This window comes from Thunnus thynnus, chromosome 23, assembly GCF_963924715.1.
Source record: "Thunnus thynnus chromosome 23, fThuThy2.1, whole genome shotgun sequence".
Classification (NCBI taxonomy): Eukaryota; Metazoa; Chordata; class Actinopteri; order Scombriformes; family Scombridae; genus Thunnus; species Thunnus thynnus.
This window is the reverse complement of record NC_089539.1, coordinates 19,600,099-19,614,876: the sequence shown is the minus strand read 5'-3', so window position 1 is coordinate 19,614,876 and position 14,778 is coordinate 19,600,099. Positions and strand designations below refer to the sequence as shown.

General features: G+C 37.4%; 1 long non-coding RNA gene across 1 annotated transcript in view; it reads left to right on the top strand.

Moving 5' to 3' along the window:
* The window catches only part of LOC137176200 (uncharacterized), an 84,709-nt gene extending 70,361 nt beyond the window's left edge, over positions 1-14,348 (top strand). The window contains exon 5 of the long non-coding RNA XR_010925821.1: positions 14,132-14,348. This is a non-coding gene — a long non-coding RNA (uncharacterized lncRNA). The remainder of the gene's footprint in view (positions 1-14,131) is intronic.
* Positions 14,349-14,778: the final 430 nt, after the last annotated feature.

Here is a 14,778-nt window from a genome sequence, read left to right as displayed (position 1 = left end):
TTTTGTATTATATCAAACATCTTTGACATTTCTACACTGTAACCTCTTGTTACAAATCATACACATATATCTTTATATATTTGCAATAAGCTAACATTGGCCAGTATATTGTCATGGCAGATTCATTCGTCTAACACCAAGAATTGTCTATTCTGATCATTGTGCTGGAACAAAATTGTATTGCTGCACAAGAAGTGATGCGCATGTCTGCTTATGTGTCACAGAAATAAACAATGTTGGTATCACTACTTATATTCAGTTACACCGTCTGATCTTCTGTCTGGACCGCCGTTCTTGTGCCAAATCATCACATAGAGCTTCAACAGAACATTTTTGTTTTATGTGCTCAGGTTTTGAGACATCAATGTCTGAAAGATGTACCACCACTCCACTACAATGGAGTTTGTGGTAATGAAAGCATTGAAAGATAATATATAAAAACCGTTGACTGTGCTGTCAACAGTTTTCACTTGAACGCCTCTCTAAATAAAAAAATAATCGTCCCTTTGAAGACAAGCTTTTAGGAGCACAAACAAAATTCCATTCAGCTCCAGTGTGTCGCTGGATACAGAAACATCTGCTGCCATAACACAGATATTTTATCAAACTATGGCGGTAAAGAGTCTAGATATGAGCTAATGAGGCAAACCTTGACTGTGATTAAAGGAAGAGAGGTGTGCATACAAGCAGTATACAGTAGAATACTGGGAATGCCTAACTGGGATTAGATTCTATGGAGACTTATTACACTGTCCCAGGTGGCCTGAGAGAGCTATTTGTTGCTCAAACTATCTGTGAAAAGCTGCAGTACATGAGGGACTTCTGAGTTCAACCCTGTCTGATGTCTATAAATTATGTTTAATGTTTTGAGAAATTGTTCTCCCAATTAAGTTGTGATGACAAACCACTATGACTGAAGGAAGCTCTACATTTATATACTGCACTGGACTCTAACACCCTGACTCCTGCCTGTGGTTCGCTTTAGGCAACAAAAGCACTTTGGTTAAGGTTAGTGAAAAATTGTGGTTTTGGTTAAATATTAATAATAAACTTTCTTGTGCTCTAGGTCACTGCAAACATTTTCTGTAAATAACTCTTTCCTTAACTTTAAGCCTGCATTAACTGATTTTTGGCCACTTGGGGGCAGCAGAAACAAGTAGTGAAAACACCTTTTAAGTTGATATGGTGAACTTGTTAGCATATTGTCAGTGTTTTTACACATCCAGCAAGCAGTTACGGTAACATAAATAACATTATCATTCATTTGGAGTCGTGTTTCTGTCCACCTGGTGAATGTAAGTCCAATGTCAATCTCTTTTAACTCTGTTTTTGCTCTCTATCAACTCCTGAGGTTTCAAATGCTAGTCGCTAACTGTGTCTGTTTACCATTCGGTGCTGAGCAGGTAGTGTACAGTAGGGTTTTAGAGCTTTTTCTCTGAAAACAAATGCCTTCTGAGGCCGCCACTATGAGAGCCCTGAGAGTGAACCAAAACAGTGAAGTTGCAGCCGTACAGCTACACAATGAGCTGAAACTTGCTATAAAGCTCCATCAAGCCAAGAGGAGCTGCAGATAGGAGAGGAGCAGAGTGGAGTCATTTGATACACTGCTATTATGAAAAATATCGATTATAGTCACTTTAACATTAAGTGTTTCCAGTGCCTAAACACATACATTTCCTCATTATGTAACTAGAGAGCGGAGTCCAGCTGGCATTACATTTCCTACAAAATATATTTGCTGTTGCAGAAGGATTTCTGAGTTTTGCTCCCAATGCAAACACTGCAACAAATGGATGGATGAATGGATTTCTGTCACTGAGCTTTATGGTAATTTTATTGTGTCGTTGTTTGTGTTTTGTGCTGTTCTGTATGTATCTTCTTGTTTCATGCTACACAAATGCCCCTACATGTTAATATTAGATAAAAAAAAATCTTACTATAAATCTGTAAACATTACTATGAATCTGTAACCATAATAACAATTAATTACACAGGCAAGAAGAAGTCAACATCAGTAGGAATCGTGCAACATTTCTTTGAACACGCAATCAGGTTTAGTGGAGCAGGAGCGAACTGTCTAGACGATGGCTGACCTTTCTTCTAAGACCAGTGTTTTGCCGGATTTCAAGGCTTTTTGCTCGTTTTTGCATAATGTAAGCTGACTGGTTAACCTTGACCTTTTTTCCTCCACAAACAGCATTATACTCTCTAAATACAGACTCAGGATAATTTTATGTGTGAAATAATTTGAATTTGCATCATGTTTTTCACATTTTTTTACTTTTGTTAGCCTCAGCTTCCTAAGAAAAGGAAAGTTTCTCTCATTATTAAAGTGTTCTGCCAGTTATTGTATGAGATTGTGTGGGGAATAGACTAAATTGAGTTTACTATCCAGCATAAGATTGACATACCCCCAAAAAATCTCTAATCCTTTGACACAAATCATCATCATTCTGTTGCAGGAGCACAACAGACAAACCCAGCGCATCCTTTCCAAACTTTGCTTCAGTGCACCAACCGGTTTGTCGACTGGGATTAAGTATGTTTGTTTGTCTCGTGATGTTAGTGTCAAACATTTCAGTGTGGCTTTTGAAAAGCTCACAGTTGGTCTTCTCCTGGCTCCAATCCAGCACCACCTGCTGAGTTTTCCCGAGGAGCTGGAGCTGTTTTCTTGTCCTGTCATCAACCAAGAAAATTCACAGATTTATTGCAGCATTTTGTATTTCGAATAAACTGTCCTGTCACGTTTTGATTAGGCCCGGTGAGGAATTCACATGGCTACAGGATATAGCAAGAAAAAAATAACACAGGTGACAATTATGGCATTATAATGCAAAAGTGCTCCTCTTTGTTGATACAGTTTGTCTGTTTGTCATCATTTTCCAGACGGTTCCCATTGGCATATTATAATTTTGACAGTTTTTTGAATGATGCACCTGCAGTTTGGGCACAGGTGATTTGGCTCAAGTGCTGCAACCCCATGTGGCTTTGTAAACTCTCGTATCAAAGCCCTGATTAGCAGACAAGCTTTCTGGCTGATTAATGCAGCTCGCTGGAATTCAGCAACAGCAGCTGTTTGTCATTATGATTAAAGTCTAAACCTGTTATGTTTTGACCATATGGTAAACATTCAGTAGCATCAGAAAAAACTCATAACTTATATCTAGTTGCTGTCCAGTGTTGTAGGTAGGTTCCAATGTGTTTTGAGATTTGCTGGTGAGTTGTTACTTTTGTTTACAGTACATTTCAGTAAAGATGTATTAAAGTTATAATCCATCCTTACATTTTCATTGTATCAAATGCAACTACCATGGCGTGGAGCTGAAGCCGATGCAAGTTCCTTAAAGTGCCGTGCCGCCGACAGCCGCTAAGTGCTGGCTTCAAAAAAACAATGGCTACAATTGACTCTCATTCAATAAGTCAGTCTCTTTTTTTTCTCAGCAAGTCATTATGGTCTCAATCGCTAAATTCAGGCCCTCTAATAAGTGTGCTGGTGGTCGTTTTTGGAAATTATTGCTGCATTAATAAGATTTGAAGACTTAATATTAGGTTTGATAAGAAGCAAGAGGTCTATCTGCTCTCACTGCTACCATAACTCACTGAATTATCAATCAATCAATCAATGTTTCAGCAGCTTTGGTTGTCACAAATTACTAGACATTTATGTGTAATACAGAATATTTTGTTGATCAAATATATTGGTTTTCATATCAAAATACTTCTGTTTAATGCAAAGTAACAGTAGGTTAATATTACTACAATAAATTAAAGTTGAGTCTACATTTTGTAATTATTTTAGAAGTATATTCTATATTCTTATTGTGTTGTAATACGGCTACTATAATGACTTTTAAAAATACAGGATAGAAATTTAGAATAGTTATAACTATTAAAAATGCCAAATGTCGATGTATGCTTCCCAACTGATACTTTCACAAACACTCTACTGACATTTACCACACTAAAGAAAATATGCATACAGAAAGTTATCCGTTTGTGCACATAGTTCCAGTTTAACATTTACACGTTGTGCTAAACTGTTTTATAGGAACAAAAGCAAAAGCAGCAGGAGAATGAGCTATGAGCTGAATGTTTGTGTATGAGAAACATGATCAATATAAATTTAGCCTTAATCTTGTATACAGTAAATTTCAGAGTTTATTCTTTGAGAGAGATCATCAGTTCAGTGCTTAGGCACTGGTGGTGTGTGAATGTGGTTGTATCCAGGTTTGCTGTCAATAAATGGAATAATAATAATTCTCTTCACCCATAACTTCACGACAGAAAAGTCCTTTTGCAAAGAGTAATAGCTACTTAACATTGCTTAGTGATAACAGTATATTAAATTCAACATGTTCATGACAGTGGAGTGTTACCTAATAACTACTCACCCATGAAATTATTCCTTGTGTCTCGGTTTTGGCATTTCTGTCTCTGGAACATCCAAATGTTGCACGAAAGTCTGATATTCTCAGCTGTGAAGAGCAAAGAAAACCCCACACTAATATGACGGCGGATGTGGCATCTACATGTATATATCTATAGGAAATAACCATTCAATTTACTATATTTGACAACTCAGTTTGTAGTTAAACACTAAGCAATATATCAAGTTTATTGCTAGAGCTGGAAGGAATAATAATAATAATAATGTCAGGTTATAGTATTCAATAATAATGAAAACAAGTAATTTTCTTTGGTAATTGAAGTTCTTTTGTGTTGTAAGAAACTTGTTTAACTTAAAATCTTGTCTGGGCTTTTTAATATATGAGCTGAATGATTCATTAAGTTGTTCATTGATTGATTATTCATTGATATAATAATTCATTATACCTAGAAATCAGTGTAAAATCAGGTTGAATATAGTGTAAAGGCATTCTACCTTTCTGCTTTTATGTTTTTAGTGTTGGCGACTTAGTACTGTAGAGATTACTGTTCAAAAGAAAACATATTTTAAACTGTCAAAGCTAATATTAGATCTTTATGTCCCCTGTAGAAATTATGTAATGTTATCACAATGGAAGGCAGAGGTGGTGTTTACTGTACGCATCGTTTATCCCTCAGTCATTCTGAGAGAGCTTAGCCTGCAGGAGATTTATAACAGGATTACTAAAGCAAGGACCGCGAGGAACGCCCACGCTTAACCACTTGTTTTAATCTGGGGATTTCATAGACAACTAGCAACACTTCATATTCAAACTGAACATGTGTAGATCCGTTTTTCTCTCTTATGAGACATTAAAAAAAAAACACAAACGCTCCCAAAAGAGCCACTGTACTGTATTGTACTGTCCATCTGCATGTCAACTGGAGGAAACAGTGGCAGAAATATGTGTAATAATGAAGTCTCTTGAGTAATGCTTCAGTTCAAAATTCATAATTAGGCAGTGAATTGTCTTTATAAATAGACTGTATTTATATAAACGGATGTACAGAATAGAAAAGATGTCTGAAAATGTGTCATACATGGAGTTTAAACAGTTGAAGCTGCATTAATTGATTATTCTGGGGCTAACCGGCTCTACAAAAAGCTAAAAAAAAATATTCTTTAGCTGCTAGATGTGTGACTTCCTTCACAAGCTAGTCATTAACTTTGTCTGTCTGCTGTTTGCTACAAAGAAAAGTGTGAAAATAGCTTTTGTTTTGGCCTGCTGCACCTGCTGAGAGCATATTTTGCAGCCCCTACTACCAAAATGTCGGCTAAAATGCAAAAAAAACCCATAAACCTGATAATTATCCATAGTTATCACCATGAATGACTTTTTTTGCTTTAATAATGATATCTTTAATAATAACTTTATTTACATAGCACTTTTCAAAACAACCCTTAGAACGTGCTTCATAAACAAGGACAGATAAAACAAAGCAGGAAAACAATCAAATACAAAATCAGAGTCAACAAATAAAATATCACATAAAAACAGTTAAAAGTAATGATAACACAATGGATAAAAGTAACATAAAAAAAATAGATAAATGAGTAACAGGTAAAATATTCAAGCAAAAGCCATACGTTAGAAGCAAGTTTTGAGAGACGATTTAAAAGAAGGAATTTAATTTTCTAGTCTAAGTTCTTCAGGTAAGTTATAACAGCAAAAGCCCCTGTTACCCCTGGTCTTCAGCCTTGATCCAGGAATAGATAACAAGGCCTTATCAGAAGATCTCACGCTACAGGCTGGTGAGTAATGATTTAGAAACTCAGCCAGGTAGCTCGGTGCCATACCGTTCAGGGCCTTAAATGGCAAGACTAGAATTTTAAAATCAATTCTAAAATGGATAGGCAGCCAGTGAAGGGAAGCTAAAGTCTGGGAGATATGATCATGCTTTCGTGATTCGGTTGAAAGTCTAGCGGCTAGATTTTGGACACCCTGAAGCCGTGCAATCATGTTTTGGCCAAGGCATGTAAACACTGTATTTTGGTAATCCAGAAGTGATAAAAGCATGAATCACTCATTGAAGATCATTAAAAAAAACCAAAATATCTAATTCTAGAGATATTTCTCAAGTGAAAAAAGATTTGAGTTTGCCTTTTAACATGGGACTCGAGTGAGGTTCTGGTCTAAAATAACAGTGGTGCACTAGAGAGCCAAGAGCAGGCAGAACTTGGCCATGAGTGTACTTAAGGCCTATAATAAGGATTTCAGTTTTGGAGGAGTTAAGCTAAAGAAAATTTACTGCCATCCACTCCTTAACTGCAGCTAGGCAATTATGCCATGGGTGTATAAAGGGAACTGAATACAGCATGGGAGGCGAGGCCCCGTTCATTCCTATGCATGAAGCCAAAAAAGCCACTTCTCGTTGTAAAGAAATTACCCGGATGAAAACATACTACAGCTAACTCCCAGTTTAGCCCTCTGGCTAACTTGAAGGGGGATAAAATGATTCAATTGTACAGCTCTTCTAAACTTTCCAAATGTTATTGGACTTAATGGATCAAATTCTGATAGTGAAACGAGTCATTTCATGGGGGTTGTGACACTCAAAAAAAATGATCCACTGTTTTGCAGCTGCTCTTTTTCCCATGATTGTGTGCGGGAAAGTTGCTTTTTGGGCCAGTGTGCATCACATGACGGACCCAGGAGTTGTAATTCCATGGTTTGGCTACTATGTCAAATTGGCTTCAAAGCCCCACGCACTTCCTGGTGGCTTGCAGGGAAGATATCTTAGCTGATTCAGATGGTTTGCAAGAGAAGTACAGCAGAGTATCATCTGCATAGCAATAAAATGAAATATCATGATGTTAATAATGTAATATGGCCCAAAGGGATTAAATAAAGAGGAAATAAAATTGGTCCTAGAATGGACCCCTGCGGCACTCCATACATAGACAATGCTTTAGAGGAAGTAAAGCCAACAGACACAACAAATTTTCTGTTAGAAAAGTATGAAGAGAACCACTGGAGACATAACAACCCATGTTCTCAACCTTTCAGTAATAATGCTATGATCCACTGTGTCAAATGCGGCCCTAACATCAAGCAGGACCAGTACTGAGCATTCACCTGCATCAGCCTTCATCAAGATATCATTGACAACTCTTCAAGGGCAGTTTCTGTGCTGTGTTTCTGTCGGAAACCTGAGAGAAATTTCTCAAAAATATTCTTATTGATCAAGATTTCCAAAAACTGATTTAATACCATTTTCTCTAGAATTTTTGATATAAAGGGAAGCTTAGAATCGGTGTATAGTTGCTATAGTCAGAGGGATCAGAACTAGGTTTTTTGAGAAGTGGCTGGACACTAGCACATCCAGAAAATAAAGAACTGTTGATGATTGAGAGCAGGTATGGGGCTACAATATCTAGAACCTCTAATAAGAATTTGGTAGATATTATGTCCAGTGGGCTTGATGATGGTGTGATATGTGAAAACATTTCAGTTCATTCTTGGATAGTAATTTCCTTAAAAACACATAAGGTATCAAGCTGAGGACAAGCTAAGTCAGACACAGAAGTGTGGGGGTGAATTTTCAATCGAACGCCCTCAATCTTATCTATGAAAAAGGTTAAAAACCTTTCACAATCTGCATTAGAAGTAATACGGACACCAGGAGAACAGGCTGACTAATCGATCAGTGGTCTTAAATAAGAAACTAGGCTTGTGCTGGTTGGAGGTGATGAGCTCTGAAAAGTATTTTGCTTTTGTATCTTTAATTTCACGGTTATGAGATTGTAATAAAAAAATTCATATGCTCATAGTGTACTGAGAGCTTTGATTTCTTCCACTGTCACTGTCACTCCCAGTCTTTCTACACTCCCTTTTCATGCCACAGACTCTTTCAGTATTCCAAGGTGATACAGTTGATTAATTGGATTTGAACTGAGTTATTTGATCCATTGTTACAGTAATATAAAATTTAGAGCTTTAAGCTGTCATATGTTTCTGATTTCTAAAGCCTTCATCAGCCATGGAGTTGCAGTTGCTAAAAGCTGTTTTTTTTGGCCACTTATTGGCAGCACAACTGTAAACAAAACTTTGACCTATTACCATCTTATGAAGTTGATATAGTGAACATGTTAGCAAACAGTTGCTGTGCAGACACAAATCAATATAATATAGCATTCATTTGGAGTCATGTTTATGACCACTTGATGAAAGTCCAATATTCCTTTTAGCTCCTTTTTGGTCTCAACCAACTCAGGAAAATATGTGGGTCCTTAACTGCTAGATATCTATCTTAATCAGCTAGTGATGAGAGTGTAATTTGCAAGTTTTAAAACCGCGACAAAAATGACAAAATTTTGGCCACTTGGAGGCAGCACAACAGGCTGTAAAAACAACACACATAAACCTTGTAAAGCTGGCAAACTCATTAGCTACGTCTCAGATACATAAACAAACAGTAGTAGCAGGATTTCATTTCTTTTTCTCATTCTTTACTTGAAATGGAAACTTCTGATCCAAAATATTTGAGTGGACAACGTGGACAACCCGTGGAATAAATTTAGCAACAAAGACTCTAGAATTGACGGCTGTTTGTTGGCATGCGTAAACAATCTGACGTCATCACAAGGAGGAAGTAGAGGTAACATTGCAAACGCAGCGTTCAGATCAAACTGAAGCCCCGGCTTTTGACTTGCAGGGAGCATTTTTACACATATTCAGCTCAGGTTTTGGACCTTTGACCGTGTTTAACATAAACATGCAACATCATAACAGTGTAAAAATAACAGAAAATCACAAAAAGCATGATATGTCCCCTTTAAGCTATCATGTTTCATGTTTCATGCTTCTTTAAGCTGATGCATGAAGCCATGGAGCTGCAGTCACTTCAAATAGATTTGTTCTCTACCTGTTAAATATAAAAGTTGTCATCAGTTGTTACGGCACAGTCAGGATAAGTGAGCTTCCCTCCTCCATCGCAAATTATGTAAATGTTGCACTCACTTTCAAGTACCTGTTTAAACTGTGTAATCCCACTTTAACACACACACACACACACACACACATACACACCTACACAACGAATGAAGTGTCTCTTGTTTGAAGGAGAACAAATCTTTCTCGATGAGGCAGTAATGTGATCTCCTATAGACAGACCGACAGCGGAGTGGAGGATCAGTATAAACATAATTACATTTATGACAGAAACGCGCCTCATCTCATCAGTCAGCGGATGAGAGGGAGGCTGGGGTGATGCGTTTTGTTGTCCGTCCAGAGAGTGGAGTGGGGATATCACTTTATCCACTTATAGCATATTAGGCTACAGCTAATTGAATGAATTGGATAAGGCTTAAACCACACCGAGCGTTTACGCTCCACATCGCCTACTCACTGGCTCATCTGTAATGAAATCCTTCACACTTCTGAAGATATTCGTATTAAATGTTTTGTCCTTGTTAGTCACATCTTCTTACTTCTGTAATATTTTTAATTGAGCTCAATTATTTGAGGGATTTTGCTTTTTTAAAGACATGTTTGAGGATCTACATCAACACAAACTAATTTTATTTATCTACGCAAGCTTTAGCCTTTAGGGAAGGTAAATTGCGGAATTAAATCAACATTTGTTTCATAATCAGGATGATTAATAACAACTGATTGATGCCCTTGTGTGTAATTATGGTATCTATTATCATACCGCACAAAATCCTTCACCCTTCTGGCACAGTATGTGACAACAACATTTTTGATTCCTGAGTCTCGTCCAAATCCCTGGTGTGCACAGTATGATGTGGGTGGTTTTATACTGGTAACAGCATTTCAAGTGCAAACAACCAGAAATAGAACAGCGTGTGGGAAATAACACTGAGCATATGTACCTTTTGATTTCCATTTATTACTCAGCGAGACTGGAGGTTTGTTTATTGAGCTGTGCCTATCTTTAAGGGGTAGTTTTAAACTTAGAAAGATCGAACTTGGTTGCCAAGAGAGTTTCATTAGATTGTGAGATCATTAAATCAAGAGGAGGAAGCCTCTTTGTGAAAGCCGATACTCTGCCACTAAACAAGACAAGATATCAACTTACTGTAATTGCAACCACACAACAGACATAATACACACTGAATCATCTGAACATCTTCTAAGACTCTGCTTTAAAACTTGTCAGTTTTTCACATCCAGTTGTGATACATTTTGTCATACTTTTTGTTTTCAAAGGCTACTTTAAATTAGTTTTTGTCTAATTTGTGTTGTGGAAAAAGGGTAATCGACAAATATTTTTTCTCATAGTTGCCATTGATGAAATTAACACTGGCAGAAATTATTCTATTCATTGTTTAGTTGATTTAATATACTTTCAACCCACTGCTTTACACTGCACAGCAGGTGGTAGTAATGTATCTATGTGTTGGCTTTCCAGCTGCCAATAAGTACAAAGTAGAAGTAAAGTCTTACGTGTACTTCTTCCCAATATCTTCCCATTATCTACACAAGCTCAGGTGCTTTATATGTTTTACTTAATTTACATATAATGAACATCAGTAGGATCAACCATACAGCATTATAGTTACAAACCTACGGTGGTAAAAAAAAAAACAGCATTAAGGAGCTGAGAGGGAGAGACAGTAGGCTATATAATTAATAAGCAATTAAATTAAATTATTTAGAGGCATGTTATGAAGGTTGACTTTACATAAAAGAGAAATAACAAGATTTTAAATGATGTCTGCCTGATAAAATATATAGGAAAGGAACACATTTATCCAAAGAATTGATAAAACAATATCATATTTAATATTCATTTTTTACAATCTCAAATATGCAGTTTTACCTGATAAATAGATATGTAACCATTTTTTTATATTAAGATATAAACAACAGTGGATGTTCTGCTGAATATTGAGGAGTGTTTGAAAAATGAATAGTCTAATATTCAGGTCAACAAGTGGACTGGTGTGATACCAAATGTTTTGAAAAGTGAAGTGGTCATTTAAGTGGAAGGGATATACAATAGTTGCATTAAAGTTTAGGATCCAGTGTTCCTGGAGTTTGGCCCATATAATTAGAAAAGATGAGATGAGATTTGATTCAATTCAACTTTATTGTAATCATGCAGTGTACGGGTAGAAAGCCAATGAAATGCAGTTAGCATCCAACCAGAAGTGCAAAAATATAGTATTATTTACAGATGAGTGCAGGAAAGTAAGTGAGTAAGTGATGCTATATCTTCCAATATGTACAGTGATCAACAGTGGAGAATTACAATATACAAATATTATACATGTAAATATTTTAAATACATTATAGTATAGTATATACAGAGGAGAATTGGACAGAGTTGTATGTACAGAATGAACAGCATATGTACATTTGGTTCAGTATGCAGAGTATAAACAACATATGTAGCCTATGTATAGTAGTATAGCTGGTTATATGTACAGTAATATTATTTGAACCATGTAGGGGTTCAGACTGCAAAATATGAATAGTACAAATTACATGTTCAATAAAGTACTGTAAACAGTGCAGTAAAAAAAAGTCCCAAATACACTGGGACACAGGTGAGCTTTCTAAAGGCTCCGTAGGAAGTAAAGGCGCTGTTGGGCCTTTTTGACTAGGAGTCAAAGGAGTTAGGGGACTAGGTGAGATCATCAGAGATGTGGATGCCAAGGAACTTACAGCTTGACCCTACAGCCCTGTTGATGTAGATGGGGATTTGTGAATGGCTCCCAGCTCGTCTGAAATCCACAATGATCTCCTCGGCCTTCTGGGTGTTAAGCGCTAGGTTGTTGTTGAACCTCATCCCTGTAGTCTCGTCTCGCATCACCTCTGATAAGACCTACCACAATGGCGTCATCTGCGAACTAGGCTGTGGTGTTTGAGCCATAGACAGGAACGCAGTACAAAAGAAGGCTCAGCACGCAGCCTTGTGTCACACCAGTATTCAGGGTGATAGTGAAGGAGGAGAGGTTTTCTAACTAAACAGACTGTTTGTCAGAAAGTCCAGAGTCCAGTCGCAGAGGGATGTGCTGATACCAAGCTGGCTAAGCTTGGAAATCAGCTTTGAGGAGATCACAGGGTTAAATACTGAACTGAAGTCATTGGACAGCATTCTGACATATGAGTTGTGACTGTCCAAGTTGGTCAGGGCAGAGTCGAGTGCTGTGGAGATGGTGTCCTCTGTTGACCTGTTGCAGCGTCATGCAAACTGGTGACAGACTTCAAGATTTCAAGTGTGAAAGAACCAGTCTTTCCAAGCACTTGGCAATGATGGGGGTTAGAGCGATAGGACAGAAGTCATTCAGGGTCATAGCAGTGGAGTACTTCTACACTGGCACTATGGAGGTGATCTTGAAACTCGTTGGAACAACTGCCTGGGCCAGGGACAGATTGAAAATGTCCATAAAGACCTTGACCAGTTGCTCTGCACAGGCTCTAAGCACATGGCCAGGTACTCCATCAGGGCCAGCTGCCTTCCTTGCATTCAACTTGTTCAGGGGGGAGCAAACATCTGAGGTGGAGAGTGAGAGGGGCTGGTAGATCTGCTTTGAGGATGGTCTCCTTATTTCCCCGGTCAAAGCGACTGTAGAAGTAGTTGAGCTTGTGGGGGAGGGAGGCAGAGCTGGTTGGGGGCACAGTGCTGGGTGGTTTGATGTCTGTGATTGACTGTATGCTTTGATTAATTGACTGAATAATGGACTAAAAGCTAGGTCAGCTCGACCTCTGCTGCATCGATTTGAACCATTTTAATCTTAATTCTTCTATTTTTCTGTTTGGTCTTTTGGAGCACACTATGGACAACAAAACATCAAATCAGAAAATAACTTATAACCTACAAATTGTTCAGTTTGTGATTTTTAATAGAAAAGGTTGTTAAGACATTGGCTTTGCTAAGAAGCACAACCATACATATTCTATCAGTCAGTTTTTCAGGTTATGTGTTTTAACAAAGGACAGAGCGATAACATCCTCAGAGCATAAACAACAAGGTCTTTAAATGGTGCATATTTAGTTTAAGTGCATAAAGGACACAGTTTAACAGATGAATCATTTGCCTGTGTGCTTTTTGATTAAATACAGTTGGCTTTGTCAGACTTCTCTAACCCACACAGTGTCATAGAAAATTGGGTCAATTTTGAAACATCCGTAATTGCCAGAATATGCTTATCTGGTTTTTTTGTATTGGAACGGTCAACAGGGTGGAATATTTTCAGGTCACTGCGCTGTGTAATGTGCTTCTTGTGGCACAGTGTGTCTTGTCTACCCAACTGAGAATTGCAAGTGATGCTCATTTGCGCGTGTACGTGCGTGTCTACTTGTACGTGTGTTTGTTTGTAGTTTGTGCCTTGATAATCTGGAGAACAGCGACGAGCTCAGACTGCTCCTGTTGCTAGATTTTTCCTTGGCTCTACTTGGCAGACGACAAACCAAGCAGATGCTTTTGTCTCAGGAAACTTTCTGATTAGTCACTGACCGTATCACACATAAACACCGTGTGCATGTTTGTTTTTGTACTGCATGTTTTTAAAAAAGATTAATATTAAAACCCATACCTTTAGCCTAGAATAAACATTAATATTCTGTCTCTTTACTGCCTCAGTGTGACTATCAGTTTGTTTACTGTCAGAAGGTACCTCATTACCTCATAGTGGGTTAATATGTATTGTTGTTTTCATATTTTTATGTTATTAACTGTGTTCGCATCTGTTGACCTTATCTGCTGATTGATGTCTGTTGTCATTGTTTCACAGAAGCTGGACAAACACAAATAACCACTGGAGTGATCAGCTACAGTTCAACAGATCCATCACCATGACAACTGCTAACCCTGCCTCCTAGAAATTTCGTTCATATATAACTAAATTGCCACAGTAAATACATTTTGGGAGAAACATAATGCTGGCTGAAATACATTTTTTCTCAACATAATGAGAAAATGTTTATTTCAACAATGTATTTGGCAAGTTGCAAAAAACGTAGTTGTTGTTTTCTTCACCAAAATATCCGATCTTGCAGTATAATATCCGCTAGTAGAAACTAGCATTAAAGGCAGTGGCAGCACTTGGTTTAATATAGAAAAAATATGCAATGACTTGAAGCACAACATGTTTGTTAACATTTAAGCCACACCATGATCTTTCGCTAACCTGTACCAAAGTGCTTTTGTTGCCTAAACTTAACCACACACAGGACTCATGATGTAATGTGAACCCGGGTCTGTGTTGCCAGAGACCTGCAGAGCCTTCTTTGATTTATAAATGTGATGTAAAAAATGAAGTGTACAAAATGAAACATAAGCCAAAGTCAAGACAATGTAAGACAGTGAAGAAATGTCTAAAAGATTAAAAGCAACAGTTATATTGTATAAGCAATAAAATATTAAAAAACCCACATTTTT